Source organism: Aegilops tauschii, unplaced genomic scaffold (assembly GCF_002575655.3).
Source record: "Aegilops tauschii subsp. strangulata cultivar AL8/78 unplaced genomic scaffold, Aet v6.0 ptg001236l_obj, whole genome shotgun sequence".
In the NCBI taxonomy this organism is placed as follows: domain Eukaryota; kingdom Viridiplantae; phylum Streptophyta; class Magnoliopsida; order Poales; family Poaceae; genus Aegilops; species Aegilops tauschii.
Window position 1 is genome coordinate 7,409 of NW_027333437.1, and position 14,020 is coordinate 21,428.

The window sequence follows — 14,020 nt, forward strand, 5'->3', positions numbered from 1 at the left end:
ATACCCTTGGGCAATGAGTTTCGACGTATTGGGTGTATCCGTTTTTTATCGAAGCTTTGATTTTCGTGCTTATCTTAGTTGTTGGTTTAGTTTATGCATGGCGAAAAGGAGCCTTGGAATGGTCTTAACTGAATATTTAGACAAAAAAAAAGAAGGAAAAGATTCTATTGAGACAGTTATGAATTTGATTGAGTTTCCCTTACTTGACCAAACAAGTTCCAATTCTGTTATTTCAACTACACCAAATGATCTTTCGAATTGGTCAAGACTCTCCAGTTTATGGCCCCTTCTATACGGTACCAGTTGTTGTTTCATTGAATTTGCTTCATTAATAGGCTCACGATTCGACTTTGATCGTTATGGATTGGTACCAAGATCAAGTCCTAGGCAAGCAGACCTAATTTTAACAGCCGGTACGGTAACAATGAAAATGGCTCCCTCTTTAGTGAGATTATACGAGCAAATGCCTGAACCAAAATACGTCATTGCTATGGGAGCCTGTACTATTACAGGGGGAATGTTCAGTACGGATTCCTATAGTACTGTTCGGGGAGTTGATAAGTTAATTCCTGTGGATGTCTACTTGCCGGGCTGCCCACCTAAACCGGAGGCAGTTATAGATGCCCTAACAAAACTTCGTAAGAAGATATCGCGAGAAATAGTTGAGGATCGAACTCTATCTCAAAATAAAAATAGATGTTTTACTACCAGTCACAAGCTTTATGTTAGGCGCAGTACTCATACAGGAACTTATGAGCAAGAATTGCTCTATCAATCACCATCTACATTAGATATATCTTCTGAAACTTTTTTCAAATCCAAAAGTTCAGTACCTTCCTACAAATTAGTGAATTAGGAGAGGGGCTCTTTTGTGTAGAAAAATAAAAAGCAGGGCAATCTTTCAAACTTGCATCCGAAATGTGAAATATTTATACAAAGAGGGAGAGATGAAGACAATGCAGCAGGGTTGGTTATCTAATTGGCTAGTCAAACATGAGGTGGTTCATAGATCTTTGGGCTTTGATCACCGAGGAATAGAGACTTTACAAATAAAAGCAGGGGATTGGGATTCCATTGCTGTCATTTTATATGTATATGGTTACAATTATTTACGCTCCCAATGTGCTTATGATGTAGCACCCGGTGGATCTTTAGCTAGCGTGTATCATCTTACGAGAATACAATATGGTATAGATAATCCAGAAGAAGTCTGCATAAAAGTCTTTGCCCAAAAGGATAATCCTAGAATTCCGTCTGTCTTCTGGATTTGGAGAAGTGCCGATTTTCAAGAACGCGAATCTTATGATATGGTGGGAATCTCTTATGATAATCATCCGCGCCTTAAACGTATCCTAATGCCTGAAAGTTGGATAGGCTGGCCCTTACGTAAGGATTATATAACCCCCAATTTTTATGAAATACAAGATGCTCATTGAATGATAAGAAATTCATGCTCACTTATACAACACAACTCCAGATTTTATTCAAGTCAAGGAATATTTTTAGGTTCTTTTCCTAGATGAAACGGAATACCTATTTATAATTAATTCCTAATTATACAAAAGCATTCCAGATAGACTGAGCAAAAAAAGGGTTTCATTTGGATTCCCCTATTTTGAAAATCGCATATTAATTTCCTTCATATGAACAGAAAAATAGGATGACTCAAAGAAGTTCTCTACCAGGAACTTTGTACCGCGCACATTACTTAGCACAACTAGGAAAATAAGATAAGATAAAGATAAGCAAGACTAAAAAAATATTCGTCGGAATAGCGGAATACAAAATTAAGAAACGCAAAAAAATAAAGGGGAATCTCACCCCCTTCTTTATCATAAAGAAAAGATATATTTTAAAACTTCTTTAAAAAGAAGTGCCTCTATATTTATATTATAGATTTATCCACTTAGATGAATAAATATTATTAATGAATATGTATCACAATCCATCTCGAGGTATTTGGATCAATACCTATTCGGTGGATCTTTTTTTTTTCTCTGCCAGGAACCAGATTTGAACTGGTGACACGAGGATTTTCAGTCCTCTGCTCTACCAACTGAGCTATCCTGACCTTTTCTTGTGCATCATCCTAGTAGAGTATTTGTATCTATGTCAATTAAAAGGACTAAAAATTAATTAAAGTATTTCAAATTTAAAATTTGAAAATGGGGGGGTAGTCCTATGCATTGTGCATGGTTTACTTAAATAAAACTTAAAAATAGAGTGAATAACCAAGATTTCTTGCCGATACTCTAATAAAAAAGAAATCTATTCAATGAATAGGATAAGATCCATTGAGTTCTCTTCGCATTCCTTTGTGAAAGAGTAGAATGAGAAAGCTAATGAATCTTAAACCCATTGCATTGATAAAAAGAAAAAAAAGAGGATAAATAATAATAATATAGTATAGTTAGGGAATAAAAGAGGATTTGGGGATAGAGGGACTTGAACCCTCACAACTTATAAAGTCGACGGATTTTCCTTTTACTAGAAATTTCATTGTTGTCAGTATTGACATGTAGAATGGGACTCTCTCTTTGTCCTCGTCCGATTAATCCACTTTTTTAAAGATCTCGAAAACTTTGAATTTGAATTGAAGAATTTGATTATTCAATATTCGATTGGAGTGGATTCACAATAATGAAAAAAAAAAATTATGATATGAGTTTTTTATTTCATAATCATTATCATTTCTAATTTCATTTTTAAAAAAGATAAAGAACCTATATTATAATTATAATATAATATGAGTTCTGTGATTAATCGTTTGCTATGTCAGTATCTATACGTGTTTATTAAATGTATAAGGTATAAAACCCCTCTTTCTCTAATTTAGAATTAGAAGGAATTCCACTAACAACACAACGTAATTAACTCGATTCGTTAGAACAGCTTCCATTGAGTCTCTGCACCTATCCTTTTCCTTTGTATTCTAGTTCGAGAACCCCTTGTTTTCTCAAAACACGGATTTGGCTCAGGATTGCCCTTTTTTAATTCCAGGGTTTCTCTGAATTTGGAAGTTACCACTTAGCAGGTTTCCATACCAAGGCTCAATACAATCAAGTCCGTAGCGTCTACCGATTTCGCCATATCCCCATTTCCCTCTTCTTTGAGACCAGGATTCCTTGTGTAATTTCATCCATCTCTTAGTTTTTTTTTTGAATCATTGAGTTCATCACTCAACGTAGTCTAGCAGTTCAGTTCGACTCTATTTGAGAGACCTCGCTTGCTTATTGCAATTCAGAATTGAATTGATTCTATCCTTGATGTATTTGCAATTCAATCCGAATCAATATATCCAAAAGTTTTTATCTCCCCCACCTCCCGTCTTACTTTTTTATAGTATTCAAAATTATACTATAACGCTTGATATTTATTCTTTTTTTCTAATCAGAATTAGCAATTTTATTTACTCTGACTCTATGTTCCCCTTAGTGAAATATTAATCCTCAAATTATTAACAAATAATAAAGTCTATAATGATCAAATGAAAATACCAATAAATTCTATAATTTTATTTTTTAATATCCTATAGTTAAGCATATCAAGCTAACTTTATCTTTAAGAAGTTTTAGTATTTTTTTATTTTTATAAGTATAACTTCAAATTTAGAACTAGTTAATAGCTAAGATTAATAACTAATATCTGAGATTTTACGGATTTCCTATACTATACCTATTTCTATTTGTTACACTATTTCCGTTATGTAAGCCCACTTAGCTCAGAGGTTAGAGCATCGCATTTGTAATGCGAGGGTCATCGGTTCAAATCCGATAGTCGGCTTTTTTTTTTCTCTATCGATGTTCTACGAACAAGAATCTCTTTTTTTCCGAATTAAATGGAGAATCCAGGATCTTTTATGTTTTTTACCTTACAATTTTGCTAGATACAAAACAATAAAATAAATAATATATATACAAAAAATAAAGATTTTGATGAAATTCCATTTTTTTGGGTACTTTAGTTGATTTTACTCTGTTTATCCTGTAGTTTAATTCAGTTTTAATTTCGATGTATTCTGTAATGTAAATACAATGAAATTAATTGTGTAAAATGAAATTTCAATAAAATAAAAAAAGGAGTCTTCATGTCCCGTTATCGAGGACCTCGTTTAAAAAAAATACGCCGTCTGGGAGCTTTACCAGGACTCACTAGAAAAACACCTAAATCCGGAAGTAATCTTAAAAAAAAATTCAATTCTGGGAAAAAGGAGCAATATCGTATTCGTCTTCAAGAAAAACAGAAATTGCGTTTTCATTATGGTCTGACAGAACGACAATTACTTAGATATGTACATATCGCTGGAAAAGCAAAAAGGTCAACAGGCCAGGTTTTACTACAATTACTTGAAATGCGTTTGGATAATATCCTTTTTCGATTGGGTATGGCTTCAACCATTCCTGGGGCCCGCCAATTAGTCAACCATAGACATATTTTAGTTAATGGTCGTATAGTCAATATACCAAGTTTTCGTTGCAAACCCCGAGATATTATTACTACGAAAGATAACCAAAGATCAAAAGGTCTGGTTCAAAATTATATTGCTTCATCGGACCCGGGGAAATTGCCAAAGCATTTGGCGATTGACACGTTGGAATATAAAGGACTAGTAAATAAAATCCTAGATAGGAAGTGGGTCGGTCTCAAAATAAATGAGTTGTTAGTTGTAGAATATTACTCTCGTCAGACTTGAACTTAACGAAAAAAGGAAAGGTTCATAGAATTTTCTTCCCCTTCCCCTTTCCCCGAACTAAATCGCCCTAAGACCATTACCATTAATTTGTATTTTCCCATCAACTAGCTAAAATTGATTAACCCTAGGATTAGGATCCTTTTTTCTTTTTTCCTCTATGTGTATTTTACATACCACAGTAATTTGCTATAGAGAATTTCTAATTTCTATTAAATCAAAATAAGATAATATAAGATATTATTGCTGGAAAAAATTGTTATTTGATTTGATACATTGTGATCCTTAACGTTGATGAATTAAGAAAAACGGAAAGAGAGGGATTCGAACCCTCGGTAAACAAAAGTCTACATAGCAGTTCCAATGCTACGCCTTGAACCGCTCGGCCATCTCTCCTACATAACTTATTATGGAAAATAAACTGAGTGAATAGCGAGTTTTCTTATTCCTGCAGTACAGGTACAACCGCAACCACTCGGGGGTTCCATAGTTCTATTGGAAAAATTCCTTTTGATCTAAGTGGAAGGATACAGGATTTTTTACTAGAAATTGCGCTCGCTATAAAAAAAAAGTTTTAATTTGGGTTTTCCCGCAACTAAAGAAAAAGAAAATGGAAGAATTCTTCTTATTGCATAATAAAATAAAGAAACCTTAGAATTCCGTTTGCATAAGATACGCTACACCATACTATCGAAATCAAAAATAGGGTATGAGACAATTAATAACTTTGAAAACACGAAATAGTTGATAACATAAGTTGTTGTTCAGAAATAGCAAAGTGGAATGAAATCCAGTCTTAGTCAAATATTTCATATCTCTTCGTGTCCAAGCAGAAGGAAAAGGATACAATTTGAGCTGAGCGGAAAATCCATATCTCTATCTCTCTTATCCATTTAAAGCATATGGATTTAGAGTAGAGCATATGGATCAATCTATTTATAATTATAAGAATCGAATGTGTTTGTTTTTATGTTATTTTGTGAAGGAATGAAAACAATTCTATATAGAATGGGTTGGGAATTATGCCTAGATCCCGTGTAAATGGAAATTTCATTGATAAGACCTCCTCAATTGTAGCCAATATTTTATTGCGAATAATTCCGACAACCTCAGGAGAAAAAAAGGCATTTACTTATTATAGAGATGGTGCGATTTGACTCTTTTTTTTTGCTTTTTTTTAGCCCTACCTATACCTCAGTCTTACGAAAAAGAGAGGGGGTTGGCATAGAGAGAACCAAATTTGTAAAGCAAACAAACCCACGCTTCGGGAAGGTGAGGCGAACTAACAATTCCTTCCGTCGTGTATCCTCGATTGATGCGGCTTCAGATACTTCAATTGTAGATTTGAGTATTGAGCGAAAGGTTACACCTACAGGATATGGTATGGTATGGATTACAGGCCAATCCTACTCTATTAGTATCCGTAGGCAGCATAGGGGAGAAAAGCACTACACCTAGAAATAGGAATCAACAAGAGAAAAACTTTGTTAGAAATTACCCCTTTCCTGATCGGTATCAGGGCTGGGAAGAATGGTTGGGATAACAAACAACCATCAGGTTTGTACTTTGGATACCCCTATAACCATCAAAGATCGTTGAAGTAGCTAATTCCTCTAAATAGGAGGCGTTGAGAACAAAGAAATTATTGGAGCTATCGTTTTCCTCTAGCATTAATAGAATTCATTGGTGTTAAGAAAAACCTCTTGTGGGAAGGTTGGCTAGAGATTTCTTGGAAAAATACCAGCCCCTTTCGGTTCATAATGAGACGGGACTAATTCTATTTTGATTCTATAGATTATTTCGCTTAGTACTATTATGTACAGAAGGGAGGAGCCGTATGAGATGAAAACCTCATGTACGGTTTTGGAACGGAGATTTTTTGAATAGAATGAACGACCGTAACGGATGTTGGCTCAATCCGAAGGAAATTATGCGGAAGCTTTGCAAAATTATTATGAAGCTACGCGACTAGAAATCGATCCCTATGATCGAAGTTATATACTCTATAACATAGGCCTTATACACACAAGCAATGGAGAGCATACAAAGGCTTTGGAATATTATTTCCGGGCACTAGAACGAAACCCCTTCTTACCGCAAGCTTTTAATAATATGGCCGTGATCTGTCATTACGTGCGACTATCTCCACTATAGAAAGAAAAAAAAAAAGAGAGGATCAAATTTTCTAGTAAATACTAGAAAAAAGGGCTTTCTACATAGGGATCGTAAAAACAACGATTTTTCCCTATCAGCTGTAGGAAGGAAGGACACTTCACGAGAATCAAAAAACGAAGAAAGTATGGCCTATACTACTACTCTATGGATAAAGTTTCTCAAATTGATAGAGAAAGCACCGTAAAGATCAATTAGTGAGCGACTGGGTCGATACAACTAAAAAAAACTGCTTACTTATCCCATGATATGGGGCAAAATTTAGGAATCCGCTTATGTAATAGAGCCGATCCACTAAGGGATTAAGCAGCGGTGTAGTATCAGATCCCAAAGATAGTAAGTTCTTTTTTCTTTCTTATGGAAAAAAGTCTTTTTCAAGGATTCTATAGAGATTTCATATATGAAAACGGGATAGTTACCTTTCAGAAAATTTGAACGAAGGCTCTATATCTATCTATGCTTCATTCTTCTGAAGGTGGGAAAAAAGATCAAACTGATTATTGATAAAAATTAGGGTTTGAAACTTAGGTAATTAATTTCTTCTGCTTAACCCAAGAACAAATTGGATCGATTTTTGATAAATCGAATTCAGTTAAGATAGGGGAAATTCAGATAGCAATTTCTGAGCCGTATGAGGTAGGAAACTCTCAAGTACGGTTCTAAGGGAAGGAACTTCCTATTCCGACCGAGGAGAACAGGCCATTCTACAGGGTGATTCGGAAATTGCGGAAGCTTGGTTTGATCAAGCTGCTGAATATTGGAAACAAGCTATAGCGCTTACTCCGGGAAATTATATTGAAGCACAGAACTGGTTGAAGATTACGAAGCGCTTTGAATTTGAATAAGACCATGCTCCTTCTTTTTCATAAAATGGGTGGTTTGGTTGTTGATCCATTAATCAAATAAATTAGGTCGTAAGATCGAATCAAGAATTTCATTATATCCATTTCTTATACCTTCTATTTTATATGATATTTCATAAGAATAAACCATAGGGATAGGGTCTAGAATAGAAGTAATAAACTGAATAAAAAGAGGGGGCAATCTAAATATTGCTAATATATTAGGACCATCTTATTAATAATTCTAATGAGTTATCTTGGAATTTAGAATCAAATAAAAAACCCTATATTATGCTCAAGGAAAGTAGATATAGATAGGAGCTTATGCCCTCAAAAAAAAATACACTAGTTTCTTAAATTAAAAATAAAAAAGATTTTTTTCTTACGTCGAGAAATATTTGTTTTTCAAGATAAACAATGTCCGTTAGGCACCTAATCTTTATGTCATAATAGACCCGAACACTTGCCTCGGATTGACTTCAATATATAATTGCTCCAGTGAATAACTAAAAAAAAATAGAAGGATGGTAGATAGTAAAGAAAAGAACTAATCACAATATCTATCTTTCAAAATCTATCTTTCAAAATCTATCTTTCAAAATATATATCTTTCAAAGATTCACTAAAAAGACAGTTGGCGGGTCTCTTTGTATGTCTTGTCCGGAAAGAGGAGGACTTAATGATTATTCGTTCGCCGGAACCAGAAGTAAAAATTGTTGTGGATAGGGATCCTGTAAAAACATCTTTTGAGGAATGGGCCAGACCCGGCCATTTCTCAAGAACACTAGCTAAGGGCCCTGATACTACCACTTGGATCTGGAACCTACATGCTGATGCTCACGATTTCGATAGTCATACTGGTGATTTGGAGGAGATTTCTCGAAAAGTCTTTAGTGCTCATTTCGGGCAACTTTCCATTATCTTTCTTTGGTTGAGTGGCATGTACTTTCATGGCGCCCGTTTTTCCAATTATGAAGCATGGCTAAGTGATCCTACTCACATTGGACCCAGTGCTCAGGTAGTTTGGCCTATAGTAGGGCAAGAAATATTGAATGGTGATGTAGGCGGGGGTTTCCGAGGAATCCAAATAACCTCTGGTTTTTTTCAGCTTTGGCGAGCATCTGGAATAACTAGTGAATTACAACTCTATTGTACTGCAATTGGTGCATTGATTTTTGCAGCGTTAATGCTTTTTGCTGGTTGGTTCCATTATCACAAAGCCGCTCCCAAATTGGCCTGGTTCCAAGATGTAGAATCCATGTTGAATCACCACTTAGCGGGATTATTAGGACTTGGGTCTCTTTCTTGGGCGGGGCACCAAATTCATGTATCTTTACCAATTAACCAATTTCTTGACGCTGGGGTGGATCCTAAAGAGATACCACTTCCTCATGAATTTATCTTGAATCGGGACCTTTTGGCTCAACTTTATCCTAGTTTTGCCGAAGGAGCAACCCCTTTTTTCACTTTAAATTGGTCCAAATACGCAGAATTTCTGACTTTTCGCGGAGGACTAGATCCAGTAACCGGTGGTCTCTGGCTGACCGATATTGCGCACCATCATTTAGCTATTGCTATTCTTTTCCTAATCGCAGGTCATATGTATAGGACCAATTGGGGTATTGGCCATGGACTTAAAGATATTTTGGAGGCTCACAAGGGCCCATTTACAGGACAAGGCCATAAGGGTCTTTATGAAATCTTAACAACGTCATGGCATGCTCAATTATCTCTTAACCTAGCTATGCTAGGCTCTACAACCATTGTTGTAGCTCATCATATGTATTCTATGCCTCCCTATCCATACCTAGCTACTGACTATGGTACACAACTTTCCTTGTTCACACACCACATGTGGATTGGCGGATTTCTAATAGTCGGTGCTGCTGCACATGCAGCAATTTTTATGGTAAGAGACTATGATCCAACTACTCGATACAACGATCTATTAGATCGCGTCCTTAGACACCGCGATGCAATCATATCCCACCTTAACTGGGTATGTATATTTCTAGGTTTTCACAGTTTTGGCTTGTACATTCATAATGATACCATGAGTGCTTTAGGCCGTCCACAAGATATGTTTTCGGATACTGCCATACAATTACAACCTATCTTTGCTCAATGGGTACAAAATATCCATGCTACTGCGCCTGGCGTAACAGCTCCTGGTGCAACAACAAGTACTAGCTTAACGTGGGGAGGCGGCGAGTTAGTAGCAGTAGGTGGCAAAGTGGCTTTGTTACCTATTCCATTAGGAACCGCAGATTTTTTAGTCCATCACATTCATGCATTTACCATACATGTGACTGTATTAATACTTTTGAAAGGTGTTTTATTTGCTCGGAGTTCCCGTTTGATACCCGATAAAGCAAATCTAGGTTTTCGCTTTCCTTGCGATGGGCCTGGCCGAGGGGGAACATGTCAAGTATCCGCCTGGGATCATGTTTTCTTAGGTTTATTCTGGATGTACAATGCAATTTCGGTAGTCATTTTCCATTTCAGTTGGAAAATGCAGTCGGATGTTTGGGGTACTATAAGTGATCAAGGGGTGGTAACTCATATTACAGGGGGAAACTTTGCACAGAGTTCCATTACGATTAATGGGTGGCTTCGAGATTTCTTGTGGGCACAGGCATCGCAAGTCATTCAGTCTTATGGTTCTTCATTATCTGCATATGGTCTTTTTTTCTTAGGTGCTCATTTTGTCTGGGCCTTCAGTTTAATGTTTTTATTCAGCGGCCGTGGTTATTGGCAAGAACTCATTGAATCTATCGTTTGGGCTCATAACAAATTAAAAGTTGCTCCTGCTACTCAGCCTAGAGCCTTGAGCATTATACAAGGACGCGCTGTAGGAGTAACCCATTACCTTCTGGGTGGAATTGCCACGACATGGGCATTCTTCTTAGCGAGAATTATTGCAGTAGGATAGTGGCTAGGAGGATTTGAAAGGCATTATGGAATTAAGATTTCCCAGGTTTAGCCAAGGCTTAGCTCAGGACCCCACTACTCGTCGTATTTGGTTTGGTATTGCTACCGCACATGATTTCGAAAGTCATGATGATATTACTGAAGAACGTCTTTATCAGAACATTTTTGCTTCTCACTTTGGGCAATTAGCAATAATCTTTCTATGGACGTCCGGAAATCTGTTTCATGTAGCTTGGCAAGGAAATTTTGAATCATGGATACAGGATCCTTTACACGTAAGACCTATTGCTCATGCGATTTGGGATCCTCATTTTGGTCAACCCGCTGTGGAAGCCTTTACTCGAGGAGGTGCTGCTGGTCCAGTGAATATTGCTTATTCTGGAGTTTATCAGTGGTGGTATACAATAGGATTACGCACCAATGAGGATCTTTATACTGGAGCTCTTTTTCTATTATTTCTTTCTACGCTGTCCTTAATAGCGGGTTGGTTACATCTACAACCCAAATGGAAACCAAGCCTTTCGTGGTTCAAAAACGCGGAATCTCGTCTCAATCATCATTTGTCAGGACTTTTCGGGGTAAGTTCTTTGGCTTGGACAGGACATTTAGTTCATGTTGCTATTCCCGCATCCAGGGGGGAGTACGTTCGATGGAATAATTTCTTAGATGTATTACCCTATCCCCAGGGGTTGGGACCCCTTTTGACGGGTCAATGGAATCTTTATGCCCAAAACCCTGATTCGAGTAATCATTTATTTGGTACCGCTCAAGGAGCGGGAACTGCCATTCTAACTCTTCTTGGGGGATTCCACCCACAAACGCAAAGTTTGTGGCTGACCGATATGGCTCACCATCATTTAGCTATTGCATTTATTTTTCTCATTGCCGGTCACATGTATCGAACTAACTTCGGAATTGGGCACAGTATTAAAGATCTTTTAGAAGCGCATACTCCTCCGGGGGGTCGATTAGGGCGTGGGCATAAGGGCCTTTATGACACAATCAACAATTCGATTCATTTTCAGTTAGGTCTTGCTCTAGCTTCTTTAGGGGTTATTACTTCCTTAGTAGCTCAACATATGTACTCTTTACCTCCTTATGCATTCATAGCACAAGACTTTACTACTCAAGCTGCTTTATATACTCATCACCAATATATTGCAGGGTTCATCATGACAGGGGCTTTTGCTCATGGAGCTATTTTTTTCATTAGGGATTACAATCCGGAACAGAATGAGGATAATGTATTGGCAAGAATGTTAGACCATAAAGAAGCTATCATATCTCATTTAAGTTGGGCTAGCCTCTTTCTAGGATTCCATACCTTGGGCCTTTATGTTCATAACGACGTCATGCTTGCTTTTGGTACTCCAGAAAAGCAAATCTTGATCGAACCTATATTTGCCCAATGGATACAATCTGCTCATGGCAAGACGACATATGGGTTCGATATACTCTTATCTTCAACGAATGGCCCCGCTTTCAATGCGGGTCGAAGCCTATGGTTGCCCGGATGGTTGAATGCTGTTAATGAGAATAGTAATTCGCTTTTCTTAACAATAGGACCTGGGGATTTCTTGGTTCATCATGCTATTGCTCTAGGTTTGCATACAACTACATTGATTTTAGTAAAGGGCGCTTTAGATGCACGCGGTTCCAAATTAATGCCAGATAAAAAGGATTTTGGATATAGTTTTCCTTGTGACGGCCCAGGGCGCGGCGGTACTTGTGATATTTCTGCTTGGGACGCATTTTATTTGGCAGTTTTCTGGATGTTAAATACCATTGGGTGGGTTACTTTTTATTGGCATTGGAAACATATCACATTATGGCAGGGCAACGTTTCACAATTTAATGAATCCTCCACTTATTTGATGGGATGGTTAAGAGATTACCTATGGTTAAACTCTTCACAACTTATCAATGGATATAATCCTTTTGGGATGAATAGTTTATCGGTATGGGCGTGGATGTTCTTATTTGGACATCTTGTTTGGGCTACTGGATTTATGTTCTTAATTTCCTGGCGGGGGTATTGGCAGGAATTAATTGAGACTTTAGCATGGGCTCATGAACGCACACCTTTAGCTAATTTAATTCGCTGGAGAGATAAGCCCGTGGCTCTTTCCATTGTGCAAGCAAGATTGGTTGGATTAGCTCACTTTTCCGTGGGTTATATATTCACTTATGCAGCTTTCTTGATTGCCTCAACATCAGGCAAGTTTGGTTAATTTAGTTTGTTTTTTTGTACTGTATCAGCACCTAGTTCATTACTCTTGATAGAGAGGGAGGATCTGCCTTTTTAGATTTCTTTTTCTATTTATTTTTCCATCTAGGATTAGAACCGTATACTTGGTAATAATAGCAACGACACATTATGGCAAAAAAAAGTTTGATTCAGAGGGAGAAGAAGCGGCAGAAATTAGAACAGAAATATCATTTGATTCGTCAATCTTTAAAAAAAAAGATAAGAAGCAAAGTTTCTCTCCTTGAGTTTGAGTGAAAAAACGAAAATGCGAGAAAAATTGCAATCCCTACCGCGTAATAGTGCACCTACACGCCTTCATCGACGTTGTTTTTTGACCGGAAGACCTAGAGCTAACTATCGACATTTTGGGCTATCCGGACACGTACTTCGAGAAATGGTTTATGAGTGTTTGTTACCGGGTGCAACAAGATCCAGTTGGTAAGGATAAAATACCCTTTCGTATTTGTATGGATTTCTGGAATTGATAATCATAGAGGAGCCCTCTTTACCATTCTGTATAAATGGACTATTCTATTTGTATAGATATTGGTAGAGGGGCGTATCCAACCCTCTTTTATCCACTAGTTACCCCTCTTTAGTTTAAGAGTATAGAGCAGTTTGGTAGCTCATAAGGCTCATAACCTTGGGGTTGCGGGTTCGATTCCCACTACCGGCTCCATACTCCTTCTTTATGATATATGCATGATATAATATATACATCATGCATTTGTATCTGGATTTTTTGATTTCCTAAAAGAGTTTTGGTCTAACAGTTTTTTCTCGGAAGAAGCAAAAAAATAAAAGAAAGAATAAAATATGAAAGAAAAGCGTCCATTGTCTAATGGATAGGACAGAGGTCTTCTAAACCTTTGGTATAGGTTCAAATCCTATTGGACGCAATCTTATTTCTATCTATTCTTTAAATAACTATACTAAACTAAAAACAAAGAAAACTTTTTTGCATGATTCAAATGAAAAAGCTTTCTCAACGATTCCTATTCTACTAACAAGAGTAGACATGCAAAATTTATTTGTTACTGAAGAGAAAACCGTTCCAGCTGTTCCTGAATAGCTTCCTTCAAAAGGATTTCCGCTTGCTCGGTGAATGTCTTGCTAGAAGATATAATTTCTTGGAAT

The 14,020-nt window shown here is 36.9% G+C and overlaps 4 non-coding genes across 4 annotated transcripts; 2 read left to right on the forward strand and 2 right to left on the reverse strand.

Annotated features, from left to right (window-relative positions):
• Window positions 1–1,998: 1,998 nt before the first annotated feature.
• Window positions 1,999–2,071, reverse strand: TRNAF-GAA (transfer RNA phenylalanine (anticodon GAA)). Its single transcript has one exon. It is a non-coding gene; the product is annotated as a tRNA-Phe (tRNA).
• Window positions 2,072–3,710: 1,639 nt separating this feature from the next.
• On the forward strand, window positions 3,711–3,783 carry TRNAT-UGU (transfer RNA threonine (anticodon UGU)). Its single transcript has one exon. It is a non-coding gene; the product is annotated as a tRNA-Thr (tRNA).
• A 1,216-nt stretch (window positions 3,784–4,999) lies between these two features.
• TRNAS-GGA (transfer RNA serine (anticodon GGA)) lies at window positions 5,000–5,086 on the reverse strand. The gene has a single exon. It is a non-coding gene; the product is annotated as a tRNA-Ser (tRNA).
• An 8,624-nt stretch (window positions 5,087–13,710) lies between these two features.
• TRNAR-UCU (transfer RNA arginine (anticodon UCU)) lies at window positions 13,711–13,782 on the forward strand. Its single transcript has one exon. It is a non-coding gene; the product is annotated as a tRNA-Arg (tRNA).
• Window positions 13,783–14,020: the final 238 nt, after the last annotated feature.